Raw genomic sequence first — 19,262 nt, forward strand, 5'->3', positions numbered from 1 at the left:
GCCTGCCCTGGTCGCCCCTCCTCTTCTCCACTTTGGGCCCATGAGGCCCATTAACCCCCGGGGGGTTCCGGTAACCTCCCGGTACTCCGGTATACATTCGATAACCCCCGAAACCATTCCGGTGTCCGAATATGGTCGTCCAATATATCAATCTTCATGTCTCGACCATTTCGAGACTCCTCGTCATGTCCGTGATCATATCCGGGACTTCGAACTATCTTCGGTACATCAAAACACATGAACTCATAATATAACCGTGATCTAACTTTAAGTGTGCGGACCCTATAGGTTCGAGAACTATGTAGACATGACCGAGACACGTCTCCGGTCAATAACCAATAGCGGAACCTGGATGCTCATATTGGCTCCTACATATTCTATGAAGATTTTTACCGGTCAAACCGCATAACAACATACATTGTTTCCTTTGTCATCGGTATGTTACTTGCCCAAGATTCGATCGTAGGTATCTCAATACCTAGTTCAATCTCGTTACCGGCAAGTCTCTTTACTCGTTACGTAATGCATCATTCTGTAACTAACTCATTAGATACATTGCTTGCAAGGCTTATAGTGATGTGCATTACCGAGAGGGCCCAGCGATACCTCTCTGAAAATCGGACTAACAAAACCTAATCTCGAAATACGCCAACTCAACATGTGCCTTTGGAGACACCTGTAGAGCTCCTTTATAATCACCCAGTTACGTTGTGACATTTGGTAGCTGATACGTCTCCAACAAATCTATAATTTTTGATTGTTCCATGCTATTATATTACCTGTTTTGAATGATTACGGGCTTTATTATACACTTTTATATTACTTTTGGGACCAACCTACTAACCGGAGGCCCAGCCCATATTGCTGTTTTATTGCCTGTTTCAGTATTTCGAAGAAAAGGAATATCAAACGAAGTCCAAACGGAACGAAACCTTCGGCAGCGTGATTTTTTGGAAGAATATCATCTAGGAGACTTGGAGTTCACGTTAGAAGAGCCTCGAGGAGGCCACGAGATAGGAGCCCCCCCTACTGGGTGCACCCCCTGTCTCATGGGCCCCTCGAGCACCTCTCGACCGACTTCTTTTGCCTATAGAAGCCTACGTACCCTAAAAAATTCGAATATCAATATAGATCGGGAGTTTCACCGCCGCAAGCCTCTGTAGCCACCAAAAACCTCTCGGGAGCCCGTTCCAGCACCCTGCTGGAGGGGGAACCCATCACCGGTGGCCATCTTCATCATCCCGACGCTCTCCATGACGAGGAGGGAGTAGTTCACCCTCGGGGATGAGGGTATGTACCAGTAGATATGTGTTTGATCTCTCTCTCTCTCTCTCTCTCGTGTTCTCTCTCATGTTCCCTCTATGGTACGATCTTGATGTATCCCGAGCTTTTCTATTGTAGTTGGATCTTATGATGTTTCTCCCCCTCTACTCTCTTGTGATGAATTGAGTTTTCCCTTTGAAGTTATCTTATCAGATTAAGTCTTTTATGAGAACACTTCACGTATGTTTTGCCGTGCTTATCTGTGGTGACAATGGGATATCATGTGCCACTTGATGTATGTTTTGGTGACCAACTTGCGGGTTCCGCCCATGAACCTATGCATAGGGGTTGGCACACGTTCTTGACTCTCCGGTAGAAACTTTGGGGCACTCTTTGAAGTACTTTGTGTTGGTTGAATAGATGTATCTGAGATTGTGTGATGCATATCGTATAATCATGCCCACATATACTTGAGGTGACAATGGAGTATCTAGGTGACATTAGGGTTTTGGTTGATTTGTGTCTTAAGGTGTTATTCTAGTACGAACTCTTGAATAGATTGATCCGAAAGAATAACTTTGAGGTGGTTTCGTACCCTACCATAATCTCTTCGTTTGTTCTCTGCTATTAGTGTCTTTGGAGTGACTCTTTGTTGCATGCTGAGGGATTGTTATATGATCTATCTATGTTATTATTGTTGAGAGAACTTGAACTAGTGAAAGTATGAACCTTAGGCCTTGTTTCCTACCATTGCCATACCGTTTACGCTCACTTTTATCGCTTGCTACCTTGCTGTTTTTATAATTTCAGATTACAAATACCTTTATCTACCATCCATATTGCACTTGTATCACCATCTCTTCGCCGAACTAGTGCACCTATACAATTTACCATTGTATTGGGTGTGTTGGGGACACAAGAGACTCTTTGTTATTTGGTTGCAGGGTTGCTTGAGAGAGACCATCTTCATCCTACGCCTCCCACGGATTGATAAACCTTAGGTCATCCACTTGAGGGAAATTTGCTACTGTCCTACAAACCTCTGCATTTGGAGGCCCAACAACATCTACAAGAAGAAGGTTGTGTAGTAGACATCAAGCTCTTTTCTGGCACCGTTGCCGGGGAGGTGAGTACTTGAAGGTATATCTTTAGATCTTGCAATAGAATCTTTTTTTTTCTTGTTTTATCACTAGTTTAGTTTATAAAAGAAAACTACAAAAAAAAAATGGAATTGAGTTTGTCTCATACACTTCGTCTTTTTAATATCTTTCATGAGTATGATGAAAATGAAAATTGTGCTCAAGTGATAGAAGAAGAAATCTATAGAATGTTTTATACTAAATCTTTGAATGATGAGCATGATTGCAATGTTGTTAGTATGAACTCTTTGAATATCCATAGTACTAATGATGATTGCACTAGTTATGATGAAAATGTCTCTTATAAGCATGTCCATTTTTGTGGAGTAGATTGAGTTTGCAAGTACATACCAAATAGGGAAAATAGATATTGCAAGAGGCATAAGCATTTAGAAACTAAAGGGTTGCAAGAAAGGCTTAATGTTAGCGCTGAAAATTTAAGATATCTTTACCGTTGTGAACTTTGCAATGAACGTGATCATTTACATCTCCAATGCAAATTGTTTCATGATTGAATCGTGTCCAAAAATTGTGTTGATTTGATCTCCCTTGCTCATTACAATGAACTTAGTTTGCTTTTGGGTTATGAAGAATTGAAACATGCAACTAAGCTTTTTCCAAAATTTAATCTTGAGCATTTCCTTGATATTGATTTAGAGGAGATTTATTTGTTTTGTGCGGTGAATTGCATTGAAAATCCTTATATTGCCAATCACCTAAAGAAAAGAAAGCAATTAGAAGATGAAGAGAATACTAATGAAATGGAAGAGACTTCCCAATATCCTCCTATTATTTCTTATGATGAATCAGGTAACGAGGAGGAGCTTTCTGTTCAACCAATCTCATCAATAAGGAGCACAAATAAGAAGGTTGAACCCACACATAATGTGAATAAGAAAAAGAAAAGAAGGAGAAACAAAGGTAAAAAGGTATCCCTTGCAAATGATGTTGCTCCTACTACTCATTGTGATGATGATAATTGCTATACTATTGGTGCTATCCATATTTTTAATGATGAGAGTGATTATGCTTATGATATGAAAGGGCCCAAGCTTGGGGAAGCTATGTTTGGTGAGAATGACATATTTGAGAATATATTTGCTAAAATTAATGATTGTCCCAAGCTTGGGGATGCTATGTTTAATGAAGATGATATTTTTAGCATCCAAAGTTTTGATATGCAAAGTTGTTATGATAATAGCATGCCTCTTACCTATGATGATTATATTGATGAAAGTTGGTTTGGAAGAGTGTCAACTTTAGGAACTAGTGATCCCACTATTTTGGAGGATGTTGAATCTTATTGTGATGAATATAAAAGTGGATTTGGAAGAGTGTCAACTTTGTTTAGCGATGATTCCACTATCTTGGAAGAGGTTTCAATCGATTGTGATGAGAACAAAGTTGCTACTTATGATGATTATTGTGATGAAACTTATGCTATAAAATGTAGTGATGATTATATTTATAAAACTTGTCATGATTATGATTACCCTTTTTCTGAACATTACTCTTTTAATGTGGAAACAATTTATAGTATTCAAGTTTCTTATGATACTCCCACTATTCCGAATAAGAAGAATTTTGCTTATGTGGAGAGTAGTAAATTTTGTATGCTTGTAGATCATGAAAAGAATGCTTTAGGTGCTGGTTATATTGTTGAATTCATTCATGTTGATACTGAAAATTATTATGAGGGAGGAACATATGCTTGTAGGAATTGCAATAATATCAAGTTTCCTCTCTATGTGCTTAAAATTTTGAAGTTATGCTTGTTTTACCTTCCTATGCTAGTTGATTATTGTTCGCATAAGTTGTTTTCTCACAAAATCCCTATGCATAGGAAGTGGGTTAGACTTAAATGTGCTAGTCATATTCTTCATGATGCTCTCTTTATGTTTCAATTCTTATCTTTTATGTGAGCATCATTATCATTATCATGCCTAGCTAGGGGCGTTAAATGATAGCGCTTGTTGGGAGGCAACCCAACTTTATTTTTGTTTCTTACTTTTATTCCTGTATAGTAATAAATAATTCATCTAGCCTCTGGTTAGATGTGGTTTCATGTTTTAATTAGTGTTTGTGCCAAGTAGAACCTTTGGGAAGACTTGGGTGAAGTCTATATGATCTTGCTGTAAAAAAACAGAAACTTTAGCGCTCACGAGATTAGCTTCCATTTCTTTTAATGGAGAGTGCTTTTAGGTTTATTCTTTTTGCAGATGATTAATAGACAAATTATTCAGGTACAGCAATTTATTTAAGAATTTGTTGAGTTCCAGAAGTATACGTTTGATACGGATTACTACAGACTGTTCTGTTTTTGATAGATTCTGTTTTCTATGTGTTGTTTGCTTATTTTGATGAATCTATGAGTAGTATCAGAGGGTATGAACCATAGATAAGTTGGAATACAGTAGATATTACACCAATATGAATAAATAATGAGTTCATTACAGTACCTTAAAGTGGTGGTTTGTTTTCTTTTACTAACGGGGCTTACGAGTTTTGTGTGGTTGAAGTTTTCAAGTTTTGGGTAAGGATTCGATGGACTATGGAATAAGGAGTGGAAAGAGTCTAAGATTGGGGATTATCAAGGCCTCCCAAGGTAATATTCAAGGATAACCAAGATCCTAAGCTTGGGGATGCCCCGGAAGGCATCCCCTCTTTCGTCTTCGTTCATCAGTAACTTTAGTTGGAGCTATATTTTTATTCACCACATGATATGTGTTTTGCTTGGAGCATCATTTTATTTTGTTAGTATTTGATTGCTGTTATTTATAATAATGTTTTGCATCTATATTTTCAATAAAAATTTCAAGGATAGCCTTTACCATGCTTATTTTGCTAGTATACATGTTGCTGTTTTGAAAACAAAAAGTTTACCGATGTTGCAAAAATTCCTTAGAAAAGTCAGAGAGTGATATATTGTTGAATATTTTTGCATAATGAGCTCTGATAAATCTTATACAGCGTATTATTTTTTTAATAATTTTTGGAGTTAGGGAAGTTTGATGAATCTTGCATTCATTACAGACTGTCCTGTTTTGGCAGATTACTGTTATGTTTGCATTGTTTGCAGATGTTTGCTTGTTTTATGATTCTATTTGAGGATAGGAGTATTAAATATGCAGAGGCATTTACTATGAAATGTTGAATAATAATTTTATAGATTTGTTACAGTAGAAAATGATAAGGTTTTGCATTGGTTTATACTAACCTATCTCACGAGTTCTTGTTGAGTTTGGTGTGGATGAAGCTTTTGATAAAAAGAGAAACCATGATATGAGAGGAATCAAGGAGACACAAAAGTTCAAGCTTGGGGATTCCCAAGGCACCCCAAGATAATATTTCAAGAAGTCTCAAGCATCTAAGCTTGGGGATGCCCCGTTAGGCATCCCACCTTTCTTCTTCAACAACTATCAGTTAGTATCGGTTGAACCTAAGTTTTTGCTTCTTCACATGAGTTGTGCTATCCTTGCAATGTCATTTTATTTTGCTTTGCTTGATGTTTGAATAAAATACCAAGATCTGAAATTCTTAAATGAGAGAGACTCTTCACATAGTTACATAATTATTTAGCTACTCATTGATCTTCACTTATATCTTTTTGGAGTAGTTTGTCATTTACTCGTGTGCTTCACTTATATCCTATGAGTAAATGGTTGAATGTCATGAATCTGAAATTATATATGTTTCATATGCTTACCCCGTTGGGAGTAATGACTTCACATCTAAGGAAGTAGAGGTAGTAAGTTTATTGAAGGTTAGCAAGCATTGTATTGGTCATTTGAACAATTCATGAAAGAATATTGAAGGAAGAGAGATTTCACATATAAATATACTATCCTAGACATCTTTTATAATTGTGATTAAGTATGACATGCTAAAGAGTTGATGTTGGACAAGGAAGACAACATAATGGGTTATGTTTTCTCACATCTCAGTTAAAGTATATTGTCATGGATCATTCAAACATGTTGAGCTTGCCTTTCCCCCTCATGCTATCCAAAATTCCTTGCACCAAGTAGAGATACTACTTGTGCTTCCAAATATCCTTAAACCCAGGTTTTGCCATGAGTGTCCACCATACCTACCTATATGCGGTATTTACCTGCCGTTCCAAGTAAATTTGCATGTGCCAAACTCTAAACCTTCAAACAATAATCTGTTTTGTATGCCCGAATCGCTCATGTAGCGACTAGGGGCTGTCAGTATCTTCCATGCTGTGTGGGTTATTCTCAAGAGGAGTGGACTCCGCTCCTCACTCACGAGAAAGGGTCGGTAACCGGGATGCCCAGTCCCATGATCCAAAAAGATGAAAATCAAATCAAAAATAATTGCAAACAAAACTCCCCCAGGTTTGATGTTAGTTGGAGGCACCCGTTGTTTCGGGCAAGCGATGGATTGATGCACAAAAAAATATACACTTCCGTGATGATGCGTGTTTGTCACAGTAGGTCGCATTTTTTGTCATGCATGTACATCCATGACAAATTTATGACAGAATCGAGATAGTCATACATGTGCTGTCGTAGAAGTGTTCCATGACATTACCAAAATTATCATCACGGAAGTGTCCACTTCCATGACGATAAATCGCGCGTCACAGAAGTGCTTTCGTCAAGGGTGACCGACATGTGGCATCCACCGTAACGGAACACCATTAAGCTATCGGGTCGGATTTTGGATCCGATAAGCCGTTAACAGCCACGACCAATGCCGATTTTCCATGTGTAAAATTCTCATTGGCTGACGGATCCACGTGTCAGCTCCGCGTTGGCACAGGTGTCACTCATCCAACGATCGAGATGGGCCTATGATATGTTGACACGTGGACCGACCCAAAAGTGGCCCACAAAGTTTAAATGGGCCGGCCCAACCGAAGGCCCATAAGATTTAGCGGACCATAATGGGCCGGCCCAGCTAAAGGCCCACAAAATTTAGCAGACCATAATGGGCCGGCTCAGCTAAAGGCCCACAAGATTTTGCGGACCACAATGGGCCGGCCCAGCTAAAGGCCCACAAGATTCTGTAGACCGTAATGGGCCGACCCAGCTAAAGGCCCAACATTCTTTGTCAAATCGGCCCGTCAACGGCCTGGTCTAAACTTGTCATCAATGCGGCCCATGGTCACTTCTGGCCCGTTAATAGTCCGCTAAGTAATTGGGCCGAATTACAGCCCGGTGTATTTCCGGCCTGTTAAAGGTTCAGCTTCATTTGGGCCCATTTACAGGCCATCAAAACTTTCGGCCCATAAACGACCGTGAAGGATTTGGGTCATATTCGGCCATGTCTGTCATTCGGCCTGTTAGAGGCCCACTATAGATTTGGGCCACTTTCGGCCTGTTGTCATTTTCGGCCTGTTAACGCCGGACGTAAACCATGGGCCCTATGTGGCCCAACGTCATATCGGGCCCATTAATGGCCCATATAAAAATGACGATAATCTAGACCGACCGAAGTTCTGGCCTGTTAAAGGCCCGTGTATTAGGTTGGCGCATTTACGGCCTGTCCGAATTTCGGCCTGTCAAATATCCGCATCGCAAATGGGCCACCATTTTGGCCTGCTAAGTCCAATGGGTTATTTGGCACAATCAGGGCCCAATCTCACTTTCAGTCTATTAAAGGCCCATGTTTTTTATGGGCTCGAGATATTTACACGTGTAAACGGCCTATTTTTTACTGAGGGCCCAAATTATGTTTAGGCCTGTTAAAGGCCCACTATGGGCACAGGCCTACCGGAAAAATTTGAAAGCTTATGCTAATTTAAGCCCAGATATTTTTAGTGGGCCACATGCCAATTTTGGCCCGTAATCGTTTTTAGCCCAATTAGAATGGGCCCGACGAATGTTGGCATGTTGGGCTCCTATGAAGCTTTCGACCAAATACATTACTAAGATAAACCTACACTATACAAAAATAGCGTCGTAATTACTGCAGCCTGTGGCAGCATCATAAATGTTGTATCACAACAAAATAAATTCCAATCATACAACAAAAGGCCTGTTGGCATAAAGTTTATAGTCCTTCCAGATAAAAGCACCATCAGATGTATAGAAGCACAGATCATTTGACCTGAGTGCTAATGTTTCAGGCTGTAGAATCTGATGGAGCAGCACGATCTCCACCTTTTTTTCCGCCATTGCTCTTCAACAACGAAGCAAATGTCTGATAGTCTGGTTTCAAAACCATTCATATCTTGACGACATTTCTCAACCACTATTCTTGTTTCCGAAACAACGTCCATTAGGGATTGGACTTGTGTCTAGAGCACAGATATATCACTCTGTCTAGGAGGAAGATTTTGTTCAGTAGGTGATTTGGACGAGGTTACCTTGACAACCAACCCAGAATTACGCAGGAAGGTGCTTTTTGCACTATTAGTGGAGAGATACTGACGCACTGCAGCAAGAGGTGACATTGTGCCTGTAGTAGCCTCGTCACCTTCAGGTGGTTGTGGCTGTTCAATCATTTGTTCCATAGCTTCCTGAAAGTTTGAACTTGTAGATTAGTGTACCAGATAAGTTACTAATGAGACAAAAACAAACAAAGTAGGTTAAACGTTTATACATAACTTATTTTGGTCAACTACTGTAATACATTAGCATGTATTGTAGTGCCAACTACATAATAAAATCACTTTCGGAACATATGTCCATGTAGCATGCCTACTGTATTGTCTATTTCCTCACATTTGTTGACATCTAAGGATAAAGAGACATGGTTTAAAGTAGGATGAACATAGTATGACATCATTCATATCATGGGCAAACAGATATAAAACAAACAGACTATTTTATCATTGTGTGCGCACGTGAACATAACAACTAGACTACAGATCAAGAACAAAAGAATATCCTTCATCTCTTTTAAACCATGTAAGGTGAAATGATACGTTAAGACAACTGTGTATAAAAGTGAATAGAGTAACTGACATTGGCTGCAAACCAAGTAGTTAAATGAACACATCACAGTACCAATCAGTTCAAGGTAGGAGGAGTAAGGACTTACAACAGCGGCTTGAGCTGGTGTGCTCATGCCCTTCATCTTGCTGGTGTGGCAATGCTTGAAGATTTGCACTGCATTCGGTTCAGGTTGTTTTTGGTCCGCACGGGCTTTCCTCTGTATTTGGAACAAGTCAATATAGATACGATAATATGGCACAAAAAGAAGAAGGAAGTAGTAGCTATTTACAAGAGCCTCACAGTGTGCAATATAGCTACCAGATCATGTTGTCTGTTGGAATTTCACTTTAGGACGGTTGGTTTTGTTCTTCAAACAGTTAGCCTAGAAGAAGATACACTTGTAAGGCACATACATAAATACAAGTTAAATATGTGGTCTGATCAAATACATATAGCCTACCTGATACTTTGGATCAGACCAGTGTTTAACGAGGGCTGCCCAGTCTTGATCTGTAATATATTCCATTGGGGATGTTTGGGCAATTTCATTGTTAGCCTTGCCTTCAAAGTGAGATTTTCTAAGGTGGTACCGATACTGTCGCAGAGCAGACTGAAAAACATGAGTGCATGCTTGTTTAGTTGCATCATCTTTCGGATCCAACTTTAACCTCATCTGTTGAAAAAAGAATGTGAGTCTTATTAGGAGGAAGCTAGAAAGTATGGGACAGAGCAAGACAATATTACTAATTGCGATGAATAACATTACTTACGGATAAATGGTCAAGGAAGGTGTTAAACTGGGTATTGTCTTTCTCATTCTTGTACTAGATCCATGTTGGGAGGATACGCGCATGACACCTAACGGCAACGGCTGCCTCTGATACTAACTTGGCTGACTCTGTAGCATCACGTGGCCTTTTTAAACCTACCTCAAAATGGATCTCCATTCTCCCTCCTTTAGATTTTGTTAATCTGTCAAGCATTATCCCTCATGTCTGTTTCCGCTTGCGCCGTGGTGCTAGTTCAACAATGAATATGGAAAGTGTTAGTGTACATCAAACTGTGAGAGTACATATAAAGGAGCATGCAACTTCAACTTGACTCGGTCAGGTACCGTCTTGGTGTTGATGCTCATGAGGTTCATCTGATCTTTCCAAGTCCTGTTGTGTCAGCAGTGCTTCGGAAGTAGTGTTAGGTGTGAAGGCAGCTTGGGAACTGGCCAGTTTCGGAGCAAACAAACGAGTAACTGGTTGAGATACTTGTACAGTTGAAGCGGATGCTGCAGCTGGTGGAGTAGGTGATACTGTGTTTGTAGATTTAGCCGATGGACTTGGACTTTCTACTGCACTATAAGTACCAGCAGAATCTCGACGGCAAAACCTTTTCCGTTTCACCCGACAAGTAACAACACTCCCTACTATATTATTTTCCTTGCTCTTTTTTGACTTTGCCATGTCAAGCTGTACCCACAACACAAAAGAATAAAATCACTCTTCAGAAATCATTGATGCATGATACAGACAAGCAATACTTTGATGTAAGACAACCGTATGAGGATGGAATATGTAAGAAAAACAGGATGGCATGACATATTCACAACTACGATGTGCAAACTAAGCAGAAGGATTTTCAAGAAAATAGAAGTAATGCAAGCTAGACACCATATGAAAGATGCAACCAATATTACTCTGCCAAGTTTAAAGTGTCTTGTCATAAGTGGAAATTCGAAAAATTAGAAGCAGTACAACATAGAAATCAATGCAAGATGCAACCACTATCAAACTGCCATGTTAAAAGCGTCCAATCATGAGTTACTGATGCGGGATACACAACAGCAGTACTTTGATGTAAGAACATGGTATGATAGATAGATGCAGTGTATTCTAGACACAGAAAGCCATGTCATATGCACATGTATAACATATAAACTCAGCAGGTGCAATTTAATCAAAATAGAAGAAATACAGGCTAGACAACATATGCAACATGAAACCAATTATCACACTGTCAACTTAGAGCAAGCACCTGCGATGGTGGAGTGCGGGAGATGAACTCATCATGTAGACTTGGGACTTCAACTTCATTAGTAGTAGCAGTGGCAAATCTAGAGAGTCTCTGTTTGCGTCGGTGCGGAGTACCACCAACATCCCCTAACTTACTCTTTTCCTTCCTATTTTCTGATATTGCCTTATGAAGTCAAAACCACAAGAAGATGAATAAAATTAGCTCTGCATAACTGGTTGATGCATGATACAGACGAACACTACTTTGATGTAAGGCAAGCGCAGGATAGGAGGATGGAATATATACAAAAAAAGACAGCGTTTCATATTCACACGTACGATAGGAGGATGGAATATGTATGAAAAAACAGTAAGCGGAAGGCATTTCAACAAAATTAGAAGAAATGAAAGCTAGGCACCATATGAACATGCAACCAATATCACTCTATCAGGTAAAAAGTGTCTCGTCGTAAGTGCCATTTCAAGAAATTAGAAGCAGTACAAGCTAGAAGACAATGCAAGATGCAACCTACATCACAGTCCCAAGTTAAATGTGTCTTATGGGTAAGTGATCGTTGCAGGTATAAGTTGTAAGCTACGCAGATGCAATTCTACATAATCAGAAGCAATACAAACTAGACATCATACGGAAAACGCAACCACGTATAACAGTTCCAAGTAAGAGCAAGCACCTGTGATGGTGGAGTAGGGGAGATGTGCTCATCATGTACACGTATGTTCTAGAAACAGGAACACGTGTCATATTCACAGGCATTATGTGTAAAGTAAGCAGATGCAATTCAAGTTAGAAGCAATACAAGCTAGACATCATACGCAACATGCAACCACATATAATAGTGTCAAGTTAGAGCAAGCACCTGTGATGGTGGAGTAGGGGAGATGTGCTCATCATCTACACAGCTACGTTGACTGTCCAGCCTTGTGTTGTCTTGCGAATCTTGTTGGGAGGATGGCGGAGTAGAATCTTTAGAGACCCCCTGTTTGAGTTGCTCCGAAGGACCACCATCATCCACTCCCGGACTAATTTCCTTCAGCTGTAATGATTTTGCATTGTGAAGTCAAACCGATAAGAAAAAGGAATAAAATTCGCTCTTCAGAACTCATTCATGCATGATACTGATGAACACTACTCGGATGAAAGGCAAACACATGATGCGAGGATGGAATATGTACGAAAAAATGGACGGCTTGACATATTCACACCTATGATGTGGTAACTAAGCAGAAGGCACTTCAACAAATTAGAAACACTTCAAGACACCATATGGAAGGTGCAATCAATATCACTCTGCCAAGTTAAAACTGTCTCGTCATAGGTGGCGTTCATCAAACTAGAAGCAATACATGCTAGAAATCATATTCAAGACGCAAACCAATATCACACTGCCAACTTAAAGGTGTCCCATCATAAGAGACTGATGCAGGATACACAAGAAGAGTAGTTTCATGTAAGAACATGGTGTGATAGACAGATATATTATGTACCAAAAATAGGAAAGCATGTCATATTCACATGTATCATGTGTAAGCTAAGCAGATGCATTTTACACTAATTAGGAGCAATACGAGCTAGACACCATATGCGACATGCAACCAGATATCACACTGCCAAGTTAGAGCAAGCACCTTGGACGGTGGAGTAGGGGAGCGGAGACTTGGACCATGAGAATCGGTACAGATGCTCCGTTTACGTTGCTGCAGAGGACCACCATCATCGCCTTACTTACTCTTTCTTGATTTTGCCTTGTCAAGTCAAACCCACAAGAAAAAGGAATAAAATTTGCTCTTCAGAACTTATTGATGCATGATACAGACGAACACTACTTTCATGTAAGGCAGCCACATGATAGGAGGATGGAATATGTATGAAAAACAAGATGGCGTGACATATTTACATGTATGATGTATAAAGTGTAAACTAAGCACAAGGTGCTTGAACTTGTTAGAATTGATGCAAGCTAGAAACCATATGGAAGGTGAAACCAATATCACTCTGCCAAATTAAAAGGGTGCCCTAACAAATGTATTTGACCAAATTAGAAGCAATACATGGCAACATGCTAGAAATAATATGCAATATGCAACGAATAAAGGTGACTCATCATAAGTGATTGATGCAGGATACAGAAGAGAGGTAGTTTCATGTAAGAACAAGGTTAACACATAGATGTAGTGTGTACCAAAAATAGGAAGGCATGTCATATTCACATGTATAGTGTGTAAACTAAGCAGATGCAATTTACCCTAATTAGATGCATTACAAGCTAGACACCGTATGCAACATGCAACCACATATCACACTGCGAAGTTGGAGCAAGCACATGTGATGGTGGTGTAGGGGAAGTGTTGTCTTCAGGTACAGAGCAATGTTCAATATCTTCATTTAGGCTTGCTGTTTCTTGAGAATCATGTGGAGAGGATGAAATTGCATTCTTTATAAGAGTATTGCGTCTCATATTAACCCACGCGCGTGACTGTCTCATCATAAGCGATAGACGCAGGATACACAAGAACAGTAGTTTGATGTAAGAACATGGTGTGATAGGCAGATGAAGTATGTACCAAAAAGAGGAAGGCGTGTCATATTCACATGTATAATGTGTAAGCTAAGGAGATGCAATTTAACAAATTAGGAGCATTGATGAGGGATACACAAGAAAAGTAGTTTGATGTAAGAACATGGTTAATAGAAAGACGTAGTATGTACCAAAAACAGGAAGGCATGTCATATTCACAGGTATAATGTGTTAACTAAGCAGATGCAATTTACCCTAATTAGAAGCATTACAAGGTAGACACCATATGCAACATGCAACCACATATCACACTGCCAAGTAAGAGCAAGCACCTGCGATGGTGGTGTGGGGGAATTGCGGTGATCAACTAGAGAGCTACGTTGACTATCTTCATTTAGCCTTGCTGTTTCTTGAGAATCATGTGGGGAGGATGACACTGCACTCTTTAAACGAGTAGGGCGTCTCACAGTAACCCACCCGGGTGACTGTCTCATCATAAGTGATTGACGAGGGATACAAAAGAGCATTAGTTTGATGTACGAACATGGTTAATAGACATATGTAGTATGTATCAAAAACAGGAAGGCATGTCATTATCAAAGGTATAATGTGTAAAGTAAGCAGATGCAATTTAACCAAATTGGAAGCAATACAAGCTAGACACCATATGCAACATGCAACCACATTTGACAGCGCGAAGTTAAAGCAAGCACCTGGGATGGTTGTGTGTGGCAATTGAGATCATCAACTGCAGAGCTACGTTTACTGTCTCCAACTGCTGACACTGCACCCATTAGAGCGCTGAAACGCTTAGTGCTTATCTTCGAATTACACTGGAGCGACTTCTGTCTTTTCTTTTCTGCATTCATCAACACTGCGTCAGAGTCTGAAATACCCATGCATAAAAAACAATAGTGTGAGTATGGGTGAAGTGTGTGCACAATTAGTACAGTGTAAAGGTAGCAGATAGCAGGTCGGTGAGAAATAAATGACGGGAGACATATGATAGCTCTACAACATGCATGGCACACTCAATTACTATAGGATTCTATGAAAATAACAGTCGACTGAAAGCAAATAGGTCAGTCCATTTTTTCTGCATCGTCCGATGTACAAAGAACGGGCAGATCGCCTTCATCTACCTCCAGCCAGTCAGTGTTGACGATCTTCCTCGAAACGCCAGCGACCACCGGCCCAGTATTCCTCCCCTGCCTGCGCCCTCCCCTCGACCTCACCGCACCGCCGTGCTTGGCACCGCCCCCCCGGCCATCCATTCAAGCCCCGCCGACCTCCAGATCGGGCGCAAGCAGCTCCTGCGCCCCACACCCCTATGATAGACACCGATGCGCCGCTTCCCCGGGGAACAGGCGGACTAGGTGCTCCGCGCGCCTAAGCGGGTGCTGCTTCTTTTAATTGCGGTTCGACTGACCCTGAATTGAAATCCAGGCGGGCTACTGACCTCTAGCAAAGGTGAAATAGTAAAAGGGAGGAAACCTTGTGCATTTAGTATCACGAAGAAGATGCAGTAAGAAGCGCTCAACTAGTTTCTTTCGTGGGATGAATACGGTGTGAGCGGAGACGTAAGATTTGCACGAATAAGGGAAGAGGAGTACCTCTTTTTGCTGGCAGTGCTGTGTCCTCCTTCTGTTTTTCCAATGATCTTGTTAATTGCCGAAAACCAGAAGTTGTGGAGGACGGTGCAGCCTTGGACGAACCCATGGCCAAGTTGTTGAGTGTGGTGCGATGGCCGTCTGTCGGCGGCAGGGAAGCAGATCCGAGGCGGCGAACGACGGCGTAGCGGGAACAACTCCGGTGCGGTGGACGGTTGCGACAATGGAGCCGCAACAGTGAGCCGCAGGATGGCGTGGTCGGAGTGGTTCTGGTATGGCGCACGTCATCGTCGGCATCGTGGAAGCAGCTCTGCCTTGGCTTCAGCTGCTAAGTCCTTGAGGGCGTTGCGGTTGCGGTTGCGTTGGACGACGACGTCGGGGTACTGGCTCGGGTGTGATGGAGGAGGGTGGCGGTGGATTGGCCGCTATGGGGTGGAGGAGGGAGGAGGCTGGGGTTTCGCGGCTGGTGGAGAGGGCGTTTTCGCGCCCATGGAGTATGAATGGGGAAACAGAGGGAGGCGGGGAACTAAGGGGGAACAATGTTTCGGTTTGAGACGCGTTGTTTGAAATTTGGGGAAAGTTACAAACTTTCCCCCATCTAAAATTTCGGACATATTGCGGGTTGGGGGTAGGACAGTCATGTCAGGTGTCCCAAATGTGGGCGGGATAGATTTCGGCCGAGTGCATGGGTGTTTAGGCGCCCACGGCGTATGAATGCTTCTCGGAGGCGGTTGAGACTGGCGTCTTGGTGAAGTTACAAACCTACCCCGGTTTAGACCTTTGGACATCGGGCCAATAGGCTACACAGGCCAGAGTCGGGACAGTAATTTCCTACCACCAAAACATTAGTCTCGCGCGGTTTCGGGTGACCAGAGGCCTATTTGGCGCTTCGTTCAATATTTGGGAGCAGAAGCATTAACGTTTTCGGTTCTCTTGAATTGAACTTTCAGGATTTGTCAAACTTCACAAATCTTTACTCTTGAAAATCCTAAAGCTACGATTATTTTGGAATGGAGGGGGTACATTTTAATATACATTGTACACGAGTATATATTAAAAAATATGCAACTTACCTCAGTTCATGCATGGTTCCAGGTATAATCTCCTTGGTTGCAAAAAAAAGTTAGATATGCGTATGAATATATATAGCATGTTCAAACTCACAACAAAGATTGATGCCCCCTTTTACATCTGATTTACAAATGCCATTATCTCGGGTTCAAATAGATGAATGCACTTCCTATGAATTCGAATCTTCGAAACCCCCTTTATGTTGAATTCGACATGTATTTTATTTCGTAGCTAGCAATTTGGAATGTATCCATGCAAGTGACAAATGTATAAAGTGCTTCACACTAACAACATGGAGTGCACTAATTAATGTTTATATATGAATTGCAAAAGCATCCATTGCCTGTATTTCAAACCGCTCTCACTCTATGGATCGATAATATGAAATAAACACATGCACATGCTAGAATTCAATAGAGTATGGGTGTCTGATAGACCGATTTTCGTCCATACGCAAATTTGCAAAATTCATGATCTCATCCAAATATAATAATGCCATTTATATTTTAATTTAATGCGTAGAACCGCCTTTTACACGTAGATGCACTATGCCTCGCCCCGTTCTCACAAACGCGTTATATATCTCTCTATCTAACGCATAAGTGCACACACTTTATATGCATCGGCATTTCTCTTTCACACATGCTCACAATCTCTCTCAGGGTGTCGGGGTGTCTCACGCACATGCTCTCTCTGTTTCTCTCTCTCTCTCTCTCTTTCTGACTACTATGTACCACTCTTTTCACTAATCTCAGTTGGAAAACACTATTTCTCTCACATGCATATATACACATGCACGGTCTCTACTAGCCCTCTATACGCACATATATGTGCCTACGTGTCTCCCGCACGCACATTATCTTTAGGCCTCTCTCGCACACATTGCCCCCCCCCCGACACACCTCTCTAATAGTAGTTGGCAGATATGATTTCATCATGTCATTCGGTAGGATATCCCTGGCTGTTAGGCTGGATGGTAATACGAGGCAAAGTTTTACCCTAGTTCGGATCGGACCCTTGCAGTTGAAGAAAGAGCCTACTCCTGGTACTGTATATTAGTGATAGGGGTGTGTACAAAGTACACGTGAATACCAGGCATTGTGCGTGTGTGTATACTATCGACGAACTAGCCCCCAAGCTTGTATAACATACTAAGGGCCTAGGGTTACAAATCATATATAGTCGGCTTATCACCAGTGGGGATAGAGTCCTCCGCGACTCTGGTAGCTTCGTGTTGTACGCCGAGTCCTCCACATGGGTCTCCGTATAACACGTCTCGGTCCAACCTATATGTGGCGCAGGATGGAACCGACCCATGAGTCTTCATGTTGACCCACCACAACTAGAAATGATGTGCCCACCACACCACACACGCAATCGGCCACTAAGAAAATAAGCATATACAATAGTACAACGGTATCTAGCTCACGATACGTCTCCATATTTTGTTGATGACACTGACGGACTTTGCATTTGATGCGTGCTCCGTATTTTGTTGACGACACTTACGGTCATTGTATTTGAAGCGAAAGCACGATATGGTCACTGGACTTCAGAATAAGCTCATCACGGTCACCACATACATTTTGTCGTGCTAACCAACATGTGGTTGGATGGTTAGAGGACAGTGGTTTCTCGAGCCCACCAAGGTTAAAGTCCCGGTGCTCGCATTTATCTTGTGTTAATTTCAGTATTTTCCGGTGATGTACGTTCAGTGGGAGGAGACGTTCCACTCGACTACGAGGCACCTATGGTGACTTCGTAAAATCTCAAGATCATATATGCTGGCCCACTCTCTCGAAGGTGCTCATAGGGGTAGGGTTCGCGTGTGTGCGCTTATAGCGGTGAGTGCTTGCGCGTATATATGAGCCCTTGCGTCTGTACCGTGTTAAACAAATACATGTCATGATTATACTGTCACTGGCTCACCCGTACAACTCCGTATTTTGTTGATGACACAATCAATTGACCAGTCAAACGGCACAACTAGTGTTGCACCATCGGGGCGCGTAACCGTGGGGCCCACCTGTCAGCCCGTATATGAAAGAAAGAAATGGTAGTTTGAGTCTGTACTGTGTTAATAAAATAGGAGTACATTTTAGGGTGATCATACGGTCACTGGCTCACCATACAGCTCCGTAATTTGTTGATAACACGATCAATTGACCAGTCAAACGGTCCACATTCAGCAGCGCACATTACCATAGGGCCCACCCGTCAGCGCGTATATGAAGGACAGAAATGGTAATAAACTAGTGGTCGGTGGGTATTCGAAGTCGTGAGACCTCTGGTTGGCAGTCACCGGCGGTTGGGGGGGGGCGTTCATTGGGCGGTGGGGTGGGGATCCCCGGAGAAAAAGCTCGGCGCGGGGGGGGGGGGGAGGGGGGCTAGAGGGATGGCCGGTGCGGCGGCGGACCGGCGGTGGGGAGTGGTTTCGGGGAGGGCGGGCCGGCCGCGGGCGGCGGGGGCGGGCGGTTCGGCCGGTGGTGGCTGGCGGCTCAGGGGGGGTGGAGTTTGATGATAAACTGGAGGCCCTTGATTTCGTATCCAACGGCTGGAAAATCTAATGACCAGAGATGAAAAAGTCAGTCGACTGACGTGTAGCCTCACCCCGCACGTACACATGCACGCACGCAAGACACGCACGCATGTAGGCGTGCAACACTGACACGTACACATAACGTACACACGCACGCATGCTGGCGTGCAACACTGACACGTACACATGCACTCA

The sequence above is a fragment of the Triticum aestivum genome, chromosome 6B (assembly GCF_018294505.1).
Source record: "Triticum aestivum cultivar Chinese Spring chromosome 6B, IWGSC CS RefSeq v2.1, whole genome shotgun sequence".
Classification (NCBI taxonomy): Eukaryota; Viridiplantae; Streptophyta; class Magnoliopsida; order Poales; family Poaceae; genus Triticum; species Triticum aestivum.